This window comes from Equus przewalskii, chromosome 9 (genome assembly GCF_037783145.1).
Source record: "Equus przewalskii isolate Varuska chromosome 9, EquPr2, whole genome shotgun sequence".
In the NCBI taxonomy this organism is placed as follows: domain Eukaryota; kingdom Metazoa; phylum Chordata; class Mammalia; order Perissodactyla; family Equidae; genus Equus; species Equus przewalskii.
This window is the reverse complement of record NC_091839.1, coordinates 20,984,416-20,999,506: the sequence shown is the minus strand read 5'-3', so window position 1 is coordinate 20,999,506 and position 15,091 is coordinate 20,984,416. Positions and strand designations below refer to the sequence as shown.

Sequence of the window (15,091 nt, the reverse complement as noted above, 5' to 3'; positions counted from 1 at the left end):
AAGCCTCTTTTCTTCTGCCGTTGTGAGAAGTCAGGTGCAATATCTGGTTAGCTTTCAAAGTGAGGCAAAATGGATCAGTGGGTGATACCAGACAATGTGGAATCAAGTAGTTACACCTTGTGGATTCTGTGTTTGAGGAAGTCAGAGCAGGAGACCCCACTTCCATTCTTGTCTCTGTGGTTATCTCTGCCTAATGGATGGGATGTGCTTTTCCATCCACTGGGTGGGCTCAGTACTCTTGGGGACGAAAAAGCGCATGACAGTATTCTATCCAAATACCTGCTGGGTGTGAGACTTAATTAGATTCGGTATGCAGACCACAAGCCAGGCTCTTGCAAACAGCTTTTCTTCTCTTCTAACCCTTGCAGCATCCTTCTCAATGGTTGTCGTGAGGAGGAAGTTGGTGAATACCAGAAAGCATGGGCCAGTGAGTGACACACAATACGTACGCAGGAATGTTAGCTTATTGTTATTATTATTATACCCATTTTATAGATGAAGAAAGTGAGACTTAGAACATTTAATTGCTTAAAGTCACCCAGAAGCTCAGGCTGTCAGATTCCAGCAAAGGCCTCTTTCTGCCCCTGCCCTGCCATCCTGCCTCCGCGGCTGAGCTGTCTAACCCAGCAGCCACTCACCATGTCAGGCCCTGGGGAACGTGAAATACAGGTAGGACTATTTGGGAGGGGACGTAAGAGGAAAATATGGATTAGATTTCAAAAACTTAGGTTGAAAAACCTAATGTGACATATCTCATTTATAATTTTTATATTGACTACATGTTCAAATAATAATAATTTGACCATAGAAGGGTAAGTAAAATATTTTATAAAGATGAACCTCGCTTGTTTCTTCTTACTTTTTCACAGTGCCTGTCGGACAATTTGAAGGTCCATGCGTGGTTCGCATTTCTCCAGAACTTCGATGCTCTACAGTCTCAGAAATAACCTGGATGTGTTTTCCCACCCCACCCACCATCCGACCACAGAGACACCCTGAGAGCTATCTGTCCTCAAGAATCTCGAAGGCAACCATTTGAAAAGACTGATGCAATGAATCAGGAAGAGTCTGTAATGAGAGGAGGGGACACACCAGAGAGGAAAAGCTGTGCAATTGTGACTCCACCAAGGTTTGAGGGTGGGGGAGAAAACCTGTGGTCTGCAACCTGTGACCTACGTGGCAGTCACTGTACCGCATTCTTACCTTCTTGCCTCTGATCTCAACAAGCTCTGGATTGGCTAAGCACCGTCATCACCTTGTGATAGAAGAAACTTGGGCTTTGAGAGTGTAGGTGACTGGCCTAATGTCTAAGCTTGCAATTCTTGAGGGAGCAGAGCTAAGCCCTGCTGATGGGTCCCAAGGAACATCCAGGACCAGTCTCTTCATGTGGAGGCGCATCACTGCTCTGGAAATCTACGCTTCCCTGTTACATTCATCTTCACATGATCCTAATAATTACTTTTCTCCTTCTGATTTCTCCTCGAAGCTTAGAACCTCCTCTCCCATCCCCACTCAGCTGATGCCCTTGCTTCCTACTGCACCAAATCCACCCTCCTGTCTGCTCCTGCTCCACTGCTCTCTGCCTTTGCCTCTCCAACCAGAGAACAAGCAGCTCTGCCCAAGACTTGTCCCCTGTCGTCCTCTGAATCCCAGCCCCCTCACTTTCTCAAGAACTTCCCTCCTTCACTGATCCCTTCTCGCTCCTGCAGCATCAATATTTTCCCTCCACTCCATCACTCCCAGCAGCCCAATATGGTCTAGAACTTCTTCTTTTTCTTTTTAAATTTATCCTTCAAGTCCACATCCTTCTTTAGTTCCAACCAAATCCTTGGTTCTCTGTCACAGCACCACCTCCTGACAGAGTTGGGTATGTTTGCTGTGCTCATTTCTTCACCTTACATTTCTCTACAACTCACTCCAAAGAGTCTTTTGTCCCCACCATGCTATGGAGCATACCCTTGTCTAGCTCCCCAGCCCCCAGGGATGCATTTCTCACCTGGACTTTCCACAGACTGTGGGCTTGCTCAGGACGGTTCCAAGTCCTGGTCTCCTGAGGAGAGTGACTCTGGACTAATGGTCTTAGCAGAAGGTACCCCAAAGGGATGGGAAAGGGATAAATGAGCTGAAACAAATTGAGGAACAGGAAACCAGGCCTCTTGTGCTTCTCAGTGGCCCCAAGAATACACTCATATGGCACTTGTTTTAACAGCATTTGGGGAGTAGACTGGGCCCTTTTAGAAACTCAAGTGTGTATGGATTGTTTTCCTCAACCTCCATCCTCTGTGGGATGCCAAAGTTCAACTCCCTCAACATCAGGGGTCTAGGAATCTGAGTAGCTCTTCAACAACTTCACCTGGATCTCTTGCAACATTCTCCACCCTAAGACCTCTTCCAATGGATTTCTCCAATCGGGAACATTCTCAAATCCATCCCTTTGCTGGATTCTAGGACAGTTTTGTTCCCTGAAGCACACACATAACAATTCCCTTTCCTGCTTAAATGGCTTTGCATGTTCTGAAGGAGAAATTCCAAGTCCTTCTTGTAGCATTCAAGACCCTCTAAGAGATGGCCCCTGCCACCCTCTACAGCCTCCTTGCTTGTTGCTCTCTGCCCCACCATCTGTCCCCCAATAACCAAACGAAACCTACTTCTTGGCCCCTTTCCTGTGTGTCTTCACTCCCCTTTGCCTGGAATGCAATTTTCTTTCTCCTCTTTACCTTAGGCTCTAGGTTCAGCCTAGATGTTACCTCTTTCAGGAAGTAACACTAGACTCTGTCCTTCTCAGTTAGCTGTTCCTTTTGGGGAATCCCATAATAACCCCGGCAGCATACTGTCACTACATATACCCCCACTCCACCTCTCTAAGCACTGCACTCTCATCTCTCCCTCCAGTTGGCCAGCTTCTCCAGGGCAGAACCCATGACTGATTAACCTCTATGACCTAGGAGCCAGCAAGGGAGCACCTCTTTGGAGGCTATACCTATATAATACCTATCAGCCTTTTCCCTCGATAAGTGAAGTCCATTATATTCAGGTGCAATGTACCTTCATCTTAAGCCAATCATGGCAACTTCATTAATTTTTTTTCCCCGAGGATTGCTCTAGAGACGGGTATGTCACTCAGTTCTGCCAATGAAAGGGAAGACAAGGTCCCGTAGAGACTCTAGAAAAAGTTTCCTTCTCTTATAAAATGAGAGAGGCATGTGAATGAAGTCAATTTTTCTGCTCATCCTCATCCTTCTGGCTTGGGAGGTTATGTGGATGTGATGTCTGGAACAATGGCAGTCACCTTATCGTCATGTTCAAGAAGTCCTTGGAAGAAACCAATAAAATGGTGGCATGGAAGGATTAAATTAAGCTCAATTCTTGTTCAGATTCAGAACTAACTTTCTTCCAAATTTTTTAAAGCAATGAATTTCTTCATGGTTTAAGCAATTCATGGGTTTGCTATAACTTATGCCTGAAAATATCCTGTTGGTGCAGTGATTTGGGGAAAACAAAGGGAACAGTTGTCTTTATCTCTTTCTCTTGGACATTTGTTTTCTGGCTCTCCCCTTTTCTTCATGGTTATATCCACTGGGTTTGAGAACAACTCTGAAGAACATTCTGATGGCACTTAAAACCTTAGAAAGGGCCCATCTCCTCAGATCAGTGGCCCACAAATTATCTCCTTCAGGAGCAGAAGGTTAGGGGATTAATCTTGGTGATGATGTTGGGTTAAGAGTGCTCTCTCATATATCTGCTGGACCTCTCTTTGTGTTCCTGGTTATTGTCTTTTTTAGCACCCCCCCATACCTTGCCCTATGCATTTCTTCCATTTGGCTGTTCTTGACTTGTATCTTTTATATAATACAGTGGTAAACATAAGTAAATAGCCTTCCTGAGTTCTGTGAGTCATTCTAGCAAATTATTGAACCTGAGGAAGGGTCACGGCTATCCCTGATTTATAGCTGATCAGGCAGAGGTATAGGTGTCCACCTGAGACTTGCAAGTGGCATCTGCAGTGGGGGTAGTCTTCTGGGATGAGCCCTTTAACTTGTGGGATCCGATACTAGCTCCAGATAGATATTGTCAGAATTGAATCGAATTGTAGGACACCCAGGTGGGGTTCACAAGAAATTGGAGCATTGATGGTGTAGAAAAAAACCACAATTTGGTATCAGAGTGTCATGTGAGTAGAGAAAAAGTTTTTGTTTAACCATCATCTCTGCGTTTTATTACTTGCCCTTAATTCTTCTCACCTCAGTAATTGTTTCTTTCATTTTCCTGAATCTCTGAAGGAGAAAGGCCATGGACTCCCAGATTCCTTAACCCTTGATATTCAGAGGATTGAAATCCTATCTCCTCAGAAGGTTGGAGGTGAGGGAAGCGTTCATATATTAAGTTTCTAAGGAGAGTTATGCTGTCAACATCTCCAGGGTGCTTTTTTGGAAATTGCAAGATGTTCTGAGTTTCTGCCACCTGATTGGTTGCAGCTCCATTGTCCCTCCCCCTTGTCTTTCAATAAAGCATTTGCAGAAGCCCTTCCACCTACGTTGCTCAGCAAGAAGCCAGGAACCAGCCACCGGAAAAGGATCTCGGCTGGTGGTAAGGTGGTGGGGGCCTGACAATTTAAAAATTATTGTTTCAACATCTCCTATGTGGCTGATGCCTCCTAAACTCTAGAGCTGGGCTACCCAATATAATATGCACTTGCCGCATATGGTCATTGACCTGAGATGTGCTGTAAGTGTAAAATGCAGTTAGGAGCTTCAAAGACTTAGCATGAAAAAAGAATGTAAAATATCTCATTGGTAATTCTTATATTGGTTACATGTTCAAATAATACTCTTCTTGATATGTTAGGTTAAATAAAGTGTGCTATTAAAATTCATTAAGTTATTAAAAATAATTGCTTTCACTTTGTAAAAGGAATTGTAAGTCACATGTGTGTAACTCATATTTGTGGCTTGCTTTTGATGGCTCACATTTATGTGTTGGACAGCATTACTCTAGACATGTAGTGTTGAAAGAACTTGGTCATCTTGTGGAGCTTATATCCTGATGTGGAGGGTATTTATAATAGAAAATAAATGAATGGATAAACCAACAAGAAAAGCATCTGGTGAGATGGCCTGTGTCTGGGGTAGCTGATTTGCATTATAGAGGCAGGACCTCTCTGAGGATGAAATATCTAAGATGAGATATGAATATTCAGAAAGAGCCAGATGTGGGAAGCCTGAAAGGAAAAGCATTGTAGGCAGAGGAACAGAGGACACGAAAGCAATGAGATGGCAATGAGCTTGGCGTGCTCAAGGAATCAAAGGAATTCAGGGTGGATGGAGCACAGTGTGTGAGGGGAGAGTGGATGTGTGAGGTATGAGGAACAGACTGGGCGGATCTCGGAATGCTTGGCAAACTTGAATTAGGAGTTTGGAAGCCATTGAGGGTGTTGAGTAGAATAATGTCAGGATCTGATTTGTGTTTTTGAAAGACCATTTGGCTTCTGTCAGAAAGCATGGGGGGGAGGGGGCAGCATCAGGAGCAGGAACAAGCTATTTACAAGGTTAGTGCAAATATGCAGGTCAGATGAGGCCATGGATAAGGGAGGTGGTGATGGACATGATCCCGGGTGTGGATTCAGTTGCTCTGTAGATAGAATCAACAGGCTCAGATTGGACGGGGTGGTGAGGGAAAGGAAAATCGAAGGTGAATTTCAGATTTGGAGTTTTAACAACTGAATGTTTAAGCTCCAAATAGATACAGATACCGGGAGAGAGGCAGACTTGGGAGGATGGAACAATTTAGAATTTGGTTTGGGCAATGTTTGGTTTGGGGTCACTCTGAGATTCCTGTGGGGAGATGTCAAGTTAGTTGATTATACCAGGCTAGAGCTCTGGGGAGAAGCCAGGGCTGATGGTTTAGATCAGAAGTTATCAGCATGATGTTACAAGCCATGAGATTGTATAGAGGATGGGGGGGGGGCAGTTACAAGCCCTAGGATGCCTCAAAATTTAGAGTTAAATTTGGAGGCAATAAAGCTGGGAAACTGGACTGAGGAGAGGTGACCAAGTATGCTATAAAGACAACCAAAATTGTGTTGTTTGTACATTTTATCATCTCCAGGCATAAGAAAAATATGTCTTAAGAAGGAGGAAGGGGTCAAGTGGGTCCTTTGTCACTGAGATATCAGGGTAAGAACTGGAGGCAGCATAGAGGCCATGAGCATCCTTAAGGAGAGCACATTCCGTGGAGTGCTGAGGATCAAAGTCAATGTCGGGTGTGTTTAGGAGAAAAACGTGAGGTGAGGAGGTGGAGACACTCCCTTCTAAAGTTTGGCTGTGAATCTTCTTCACAGAAAGAATCCTCTTGGAGAAATAGGGCTGAAGCTGGAAAGGAATAAAGGCCAAGGATGGCTTCCTCTTTTTTTTTTTATTAAGGCTATGAAAGTTAACATCCTTGTGAAATTACAGTTGTACATCATTATTAGTCATGTTGTAGGTACACCACTTCACCCCTAGTGCCCTCCCCCCACCCCCCTTTCCCCTGGCAACCACCGATCAGTTCTCTTTGTCCATATTTTAACTACCACCTATGAGTGGAGTCATACAGAGTTCGTCTTTCTCTGTCTGACTTATTTCACTCAACATAATACCCTCAAAGTCTATCCATGTTGTTGTGAATGGGATGACTTTGTCCTTTTTTATGGCTGAGGAGTGTTCCATTGTATATATATACCACATCTTCTTTATCCAATCATCAGTTGCTGGGCACTTAGGTTGGTTCCATGACTTGGCTATTGTGAATAATGCTGCTATGAACATAGGGGTGCATGGAACTTTTGGAATTGCTGATTTCAGATTCTTAGGATAGATACCCAGTAGTGGGGTGGCTGGGTCATAAGGTATTTCTATTCTTAACTTTTTGAGGAATCTCCATACTGTTTTCCATAGTGGCTGCACCAGTTTGCATTCCCACCAGCAGTGTATGAGGGTTCCCTTTTCTCCACAGCCTCTCCAACATTTGTCACTCTTGGTTTTGGATATTTTTGCCATTCTAACAGGTCTAAGGTGATATCTTAGTGTAGTTTTGATTTGCATTTCCCTGATGATTAGTGATGATGAGCATCTTTTCATGTGTCTATTGGCCATCCGTATATCTTCTTTGGAGAAGTGTCTGTTCATGTCCCCTGCCCATTTTGTAATTGGGTTATTTGATTTTTTATTGTTGAGTTGTGTGAGCTATTTGTATATTATGGAGATTAACCCTTTGTTGGATAACTTGTGAATATTTTTTCTCAGTTAGTGGGCTGTTTTTTTTGTTTCAAATCCTGTTTTCCCTTGCCTTGAAGAAGCTCTTTAGTCTGATGAAGTCCCATTTGTTTATTCTTTCTATTGTTTCCCTCAGGTGAGGGATTATGGTGTCCGAAAAGATTCTTTTGAAGCTGATGTCAAAGAATGTACTGCCGATATTCTCTTCTAGGAGACTTATTGTTTCAGGCCTAATCTTTAGGCCTTTGATCCATTTTGAGTTTATTTTAGTAAATGGTGAAAAAGAATGGTTGATTTTCATTCTTTTACATGTGGCTGTCTAGTTTTCTCAGCACCATTTGTTGAAGAGACTTTCTTTCCTCCATTGTAGGCCCTCAGCTCCTTTGTCAAAGATTAGCTGTCCATAAGGATGGCTTCCTTTTGAAGGGAGGAGATATGATAACGTTTATGTGACAGTGAGAATGATGTAGTGTAAAGAAAATCTTGAAAGTGTTTTGGCAGAAAAGAAAAGGGATGATGCAGGAGGAAACTTCTTGGGAATGTGAAAGAGAGAGGGATCCAGAGCAAACACGGGGAGCAGGGCAGCCTTTGGAATGACCAAGAACTCTTTATTCACTGTAACAGGTGCAGATAGATTGGAGGGTTTGGGTAAGGGAAGGCTAAGAAGTTCACAACTAATTTTTATGATTTTCTCATTAAAATATGAGTTAAGGGCTTCAGCTGAGAATAAGGATGGGGGAAGAGGTTAGGAAGTCTGAGGAGAAAGCAGAACTGAAAGCATTATTTCAAAGCACAGAAATGCAAATATGCTGGAGAAGAGGATCAGCTAACAAGGAAGTGCTGAGTTTCCATCTGAAATCTGTGGTTGTAAATCCAGAGGGTCCCTTAATAATTGTGACATTGGTCAACCCACTTTGCCCGCAAGAGTCATGGTTTCCTGTTGTAATACACAATGATGATACTTAGGCGAAAGCAAGGATGTTGTAATTGGAGATGATAAAATGTATAGTGACTGACACATATTTGGAGTTCACCAAACAGCAACCACCATAGGCCACGCGAGTGTCATCTGTGGTCAGAGGTTCTCTCCCCAACGCTGCAACAAGGGTGGGCCCATAATTTTACAACTTTGCTCCGCTGTCCTTTCCCTAGCTGTCATTGCACAATTGTCCTTCCTGGTTGTATCAACATTTTTAAAGGAATGATTTAGAGATTATTAAGTGCATCCTGTCTTCTAAGCACCTTGTAGGGTGTTTAGTGGGTGCATAGAGAGAAACAGACTCAGTTGAGTAAATATGGGGTGGGAGAGAGTTAATAGTGCAATTCTGGTGGAGTCGGTCTGGCTGAGCTCAAATTCTGACTCCACCTCTTCCTCAATGGGGGCATTAAACAATGAATATAACCAGCTGAAGTCTTAACTTCCTCTTCTGTACAATGGCCATACTAATTATAGCTAATATTATTCCATATTTACAATGCTGCAGAGTATGCTTGATGGTTTATACATATTAACACATGCAATCCTCAGGAAGCCTAAGAGATGAATCATTATGAGGGTGGAAGAGAAGCTCTTGGCATGTGGAAAAGCTTCATACGTAGTACTACTACTGTTTCGAGCATTGTTCTTGCCCTAACTTGAGCTTCTACAATGCGTGGCCCCAGAACAAGGCATAGAGCCTGGTGAGGACTGAGACTTCACATTTGTTAAGGAGTCACTCGGTCCTACCTAAAAGATTTTCATGTCTGTTCTCACTAATCCTCACCTGAAACTCAGTCGTCACCACAAAATCATTCCCATTCTGCAGAGGAGGAAAGTGAAGTTGGAAGAGATGTCACTGACTAAGAACTCACTGGGCAGGTGTCAGAGATGAGATTAGAATACAGATTGACCAAACTCCAGGGCCCAGCACTCCTTACCCTGTAACAGTGACTCTCAACTGGGGGTGACTTTCCCCCCAGGGCACATTTGACAATGTCTGTAGACACTTTTGGTTGTCACAACTGGAGGAAGAGGGTGCTACTGGCTTCTGATAAACAGAGGCCAGGGATGCTGCTAAACATCCTACCATGTAAGGGATGGTCCCCCACAACAAAGAAAGATAGAGCCCCAAGTGTCAAAAGTACCGTGGTTGAGAAACCCCACACTACACTAAGTCATGTCCCATAGAAAACTTTGCTGAAAGTGACTGGTAAAGACAGGGAGAAAAAAAAAAGGGAGTAAAGGAAGGAGGAAGGGAGGGAGGAAAACGAACATACTGAGGGATGATCATCTCCCAGAGGTCTTGGGGGAATCCCTTGGAAAGGCAGCACTTTAGAGAGGCAGAGACACAGGTTCTGGAGTTGTTTAAATCTGGTTTTCAAAGCTTGCTGCCTCCACTGACAGGCTGGGCATGACGTTAAACAAAGTACTGAAACCCCTGGACCATGGTTTCTCCTTGATAAAAGATGGATGATAATGAGTACCCTGAAATATTATTATGAGTATTAAATATGAACAGGTGCTCTGTAACTGCTATTTCTCTTAAGGAGGCAGGATAGCCTAGGGTAAGATGATTCTCAAATTTTTGAGGCCATAGGAAATCACCCTAGTTTTTAGGCAAAGAGATTCTAGGGTGGGGTGCATGAATGTACATTTTAAAAGCCACCCTGGATGTTTCTGATATGGCTACCCGACTACAGGTGAGGAAATTTGGACAAGTGGCATGGACAAGGGGCTCACATAGACCTCCGGGTTGAATTTGGATGCAATAGTTACAGGTGTGACCTGGTCCAGAGGCAGACACTACACCTTTTGGATTCTCATCCCTAGAGCAAGGAAATCTACCCCAGAAGTTCCCCAGGATATCTTCCCGTGGTGTTATTTTCCAGGATTTAGTCATGTGCCCACTGCTAAAACAATCCCTTGCAAAGCAAACAGGATTCTAACCACTAGTGAGACTAATCTCGATTTGCCTCCAAAGATGGAGCAATGGACATCTTCCCTGATGGGTGAGTGGCTAAACAAAATTGTGGTTTGGTAGCCGAGAAGAAGAGGGAAAAGGTTGTTGGGTGGACAACCAGCAATGTTGCTCACAACCAGCAATACACAGTTGTGTAGTGGAGAAAAGACTTGGAAGTCAGATCAGGCTGGATTGAAGTCATTCCTCTACCACTTAGTACTTAAATGACCTTTGGCAGGTTTCATTATTGCTCTGAACAATTATGAATTTATTCTTATAAAAACTAGAAATAATGAACATTATCGAGTTGTTATGTAGATGAAACTGGATGCCTATATACAGCAATTAACACAAGGCATGGTCTCTAATAAGAGTCCCACAAATATTATTAACAATACTTACTACTCTCATACTCTTTATCTTACAGAATTCTAAAGCTGTACAATGAGTGAAAATTCTTTTCACCTCAAATAGAGGAGAGCCGCATAAGAAGCAGAGACAATGAAAAACAGAGGGTTGAACATAGAGACAGGGCCCCCTGCGCTGACTTCCTCTAGCACAGAATCACAGGATGTAACATATTACTACATATTACCAGTAACTGTCCAAGATCCTCTTCAACATTAAACTCAAACCCAACTCAACATTAAACTCTAAAACTTTAACTTAAAGACTAACCAAAAAATAGGTCAAGGGTCCTCAGAGTGGGAAGGGACAGGAGCTGGGAGTCTGGGAGAACCTGGAGCTGAAAGAGGCTGCACAGCTTGCCAGCATCCATGCACTGAGTCATGGGTGGAAGAAGATGTGAACCTGCTCACTCTGAGTCTAGTGCTTCCCTTACTCTGCTGAAGCTGCCTCCCGTCAATTTTCTGTTGTCTATGCACCTTCAGTTCAGTATTCTGCTGGTGCACAGGATCCTTGAAATCCTCTTGGTTAAGTAATCAGCGTGTTAGGTTGAATGCATATTACTAATTATGGGAAAATGCAGAACTATCCTTTCCCTAAGGAACAGCCAACAGGGCATCAATTTTATAGTATGACTGGCCACAAGGTTCAGTACAGTGGGTATCCTGATTGGAGTGGGAACTACAGTGGAAGTTGATGTTTGCCATGAATAGGGATGCTGTATGATGGTTCTGCAGCTGAAAAAATGGTCATTTTTTATATGTTTCAGGTGTCAGCAAGATGGAAACCAACTTCTCCATGCCTCTGAATGGATCTGGTGAGGGGCCCCATGAGCCTCCTGGCTACGCTGTTGTGAATATCCTCTCATTGGCGGTGCTTGGGGTCACTTTTGTCCTCGGCATCCTGGGCAATGGGCTTGTGATCTGGGTGGCTGGATTCCGGATGGCACGCACAGTCACCACCCTCTGTTACCTGAACCTGGCCATAGCTGACTTCTCTTTTTCTGCTTCTGTCCCATTCATTTTTGTCTCAATGGTCATGGAAGATCAATGGCCTTTTGGCTGGTTCTTGTGCAAGTTAGTTAATGGTGTGGCGGACATCAACCTGTTTGGAAGTGTCTTCCTAATTGCTTTCATTGCTCTAGACCGCTGTATTTGTGTCCTGCATCCCGTCTGGGCCCAGAACCATCGCACTGTAAGTCTGGCTAAAAAAGTGATCATCGGACCCTGGATTGTTGCTCTAGTCCTTACCTTGCAAGTTTTCATCTTCGTGAAAACAGTAACGGATGTGGATGGAAACACATACTGTACTTTCAACTTTAGATCCTGGGGTAATACCACGGATGAGATGGTTAAGGTGGCCATCACCGTGTTGACAGTCAGAGGGATAATCCGGTTTATCATTGGCTTCAGTATGCCAATGTCTATCGTTGCTATCTGCTATGGGCTCATTGCTGCCAAGATGTAGAAAAATGTCATGATTAAATCCAATCGCACCTTACGGGTCCTCACTGCTGTTGTGGCTTCCTTCTTTCTCTGTTGGTTCCCCTATCAGCTGGTTGCCCTTCTGGACACAGTCTGGGTCAAGGAGATATATATTGAAGGTCAGGACACAATCATTACTCACCTGATTAACCCAACGAGCTCCCTGGCCTTCTTCAACAGCTGCCTCAACCCAATACTCTATGTCTTCATGGGTCGAGACTTCCGAAAGAGACTGATCCACTCACTGCCCGCCAGTCTGGAGAGGGCCCTGAGCGAGGACTCAGCCCAGACCACTAACACAACAACCAAGTCTTCTTCTCCTTCAGAAGTCCAGTTACAGGCAATGTAAGGAGGCCTGGGGGACATTTTTGAGCTCTGCCTTCTCCTACCTTGCTCCCAGTTCCAGCTTCACCTTACCTTGGGTCATCCTGAGCCACTCAGCATGAAAAATACTTTGGGGCCCTCTGATTTTGGGGGAAGAAGGACATAAGGACACCATTGGTGTCATTTTTTGTTTTTGGACCTCAGCCTATATACTCCGGTGTCAGTGGAGGTGGGAAACTAGAACAAGAGAAAGAGTGTTGGGGAATTTGTAAAGCTTAGATAAAAGAGTCTATTAAGGGAGAAACTTTATTATTTCACCATTAAGTAAGACGTTTGCTGTAGGGTTTTTTTTAAGCTATTTTTTTTTTGTCAGACTACAGAAGTCTATTCCTATTTTATTAAGAGTTTTCCTCTTTTTCTAATCGTGAATGACTATTGCATTGTGTCTAATGTGTTCTCTGCATATATTAAGATGATCATGTTATTTTTATCCTTTTACTTATGTCATCATAAATTATTCTGATTAATTTTTGAGTGTTAAACTAGCCTGCATTCCTAGAATAAATCACACTTGGTGATGTATTTTACATATTTGTAATTAATTTCACTAGATTTATTTAGAATTTCTGCACTTATGTTTATATAAAGGTTAGTCTGTTATTTTGGTTTCCTCTAATGTTCTTGTCAGGTTTTACATCAAACTTATAATGGCCTCCTGAAAGGAGTCAGAAAGGGACTCCTCTCATTCTATTCCCTTGTGTTACATCTTTTACAAATGTTTAGAGAAATTCTCCAGTGAAGCCAATTGGGTCTTAGCTTTTGTTTCTGGGAAGGTTTTAATGGCAAGTTCAATTTCTTTATGAGTTATTGGACTATTCAGATTTTCTATTCCATCTTCTGTCAGCTTTGGTAAACTGTGACTTTCAAGGAATTTAGCCATTTCATCAAAACTGCCAAACTTATTGGCATGAAACAGTATAATAACTATGTACAGCACTTGTATGGTTTCCTTCTTGCAATGAGAGTGTAAGCTGAGGGCAGGGATTTTGGTCTGCATTGTTCACTGATGGCTCTCCATACCCTATGTGTAAAATAGTGCCTGATATGCGACAGAGTCTCAATAAATAGTTGTGGAATTAATGAATCAATAAACAATAATATCACTCAGGTGTCAAGTGAGAACCTTCAATGTTCAGTTAAAATTGTCTCTGACTCTCCTACCATACCTTGGGCCATTTGCAGTGAACTCTCACCCCTGTGCTCACCATTTTTACAAATTCCCACGTGGTTTACATTTTATGAACACCTGTGGTTTGGGGTTTCTGCTAAAGTACTCTGGCTAACTGTTGCCTGACGACTTTGTTTTGAAATAAATCAGTCCACAATAGTACTGGGTCTTTTTCCTTGCTTTCTGCAAATAATCACTCACCAATTGTCCTTCAGCGCATAACGTATTTTCCTGGATGTTCTGGCAAAAGAAAGAACTCAAAATAAATATCAGTCTTGTTTTCAAAAGCCCTTCACCCACCCCACTGCCTTACTCAGTCATTCTTCTCCCTTTCCCTCCTGTCACTGCTAAAGTCTTTGCAATTCCAATGCAGAGCAGCTTACCCATCTCATCTGCATCCTTGACTCCTAGAAATGCTTTCCAGTTTCCAAGAAATGTATACTCTTTAATGCTTAACTAAGGTGTGGCCATAGAAAATAAGGAATAAGAAAGAAATGAAGGGGGCAAAGCCAGGAGCCATGAAGGACAGTATACATCTTGTAGATAGAGAACCAGTGCTTCCAACTGGCTAAGAAAATTCCTCCACTGCCAGGGCAGGGATTTCTTACTATCCCTGCCCACTGGCCTTGGTTAATTGCAACAGAATAGTACCAGCTACATCCTCTCCTTTTTTCTTTTCTTCATTGGGAGTTTTCACTGTGGATGCCCACTTCCCATTGCATCATTGTATATTGGGTCTCTGGAAGGTAAGGGTTCTTTAAAGTTTATGTACTGCTCCCCACAAAGAAACACTTCTAAACCTGATTGAGTCAAAAACTCCCAAATAAAACTTGGGGGCCATCAACCTGGGGAAGGATGAGACTACTTCTGTTTCGGGAGAAGAGTATCCAGGGATGTTGAGTAGGCATAGGGATAGGATGTGGTAAGAACTTCCAGCTTCCTACCCAGTGCTCATCCCCTTCCTTCATTAACAAAAGTGGCTGAAAACTCATCCACCTAAAACAATACTTTCTCCATCATCCTTCCAGCTACACATGAGTAAATTCTAAGCAATAAAGATGCATGGTTGTGTACATCAGTACATAAACAGCTTCCTCGTTCTTTTCAATACTTGCATGGTATTCCATTGGGTGGATACAACAGAATTTATTTAATCACTCACATATTAATGAAACTTTAAATTGTTTCTAATCTTGTGCTGTCACCAAGAATGCACAACTGTGCACACACATGTCCCTTTGTGTGTGTGTGGGTTTATCTGTAGAGTAAATTAAAAGGTAACAGAATTTAGTTGACTTCCTTGCCATTATCTATTGCTAGGGTTATAAGGCCCATTGCTAATCTTTTTTAGGAAGACAACTTTTCCTGGTACATATATAGAAGCCTGAATAGGCTGCCCAGGAAAGATCAATACAATTAAGAAATTACTGTAATTTTGTTTGGGTGTAGTAGTGGTATGGG

At 42.9% G+C, this 15,091-nt stretch overlaps 1 pseudogene; it reads left to right on the top strand.

Moving 5' to 3' along the window:
- Positions 1-791: 791 nt before the first annotated feature.
- On the top strand, positions 792-13,789 carry LOC103554199 (N-formyl peptide receptor 2-like; annotated as a pseudogene).
- The last annotated feature ends 1,302 nt before the right edge of the window (positions 13,790-15,091 follow it).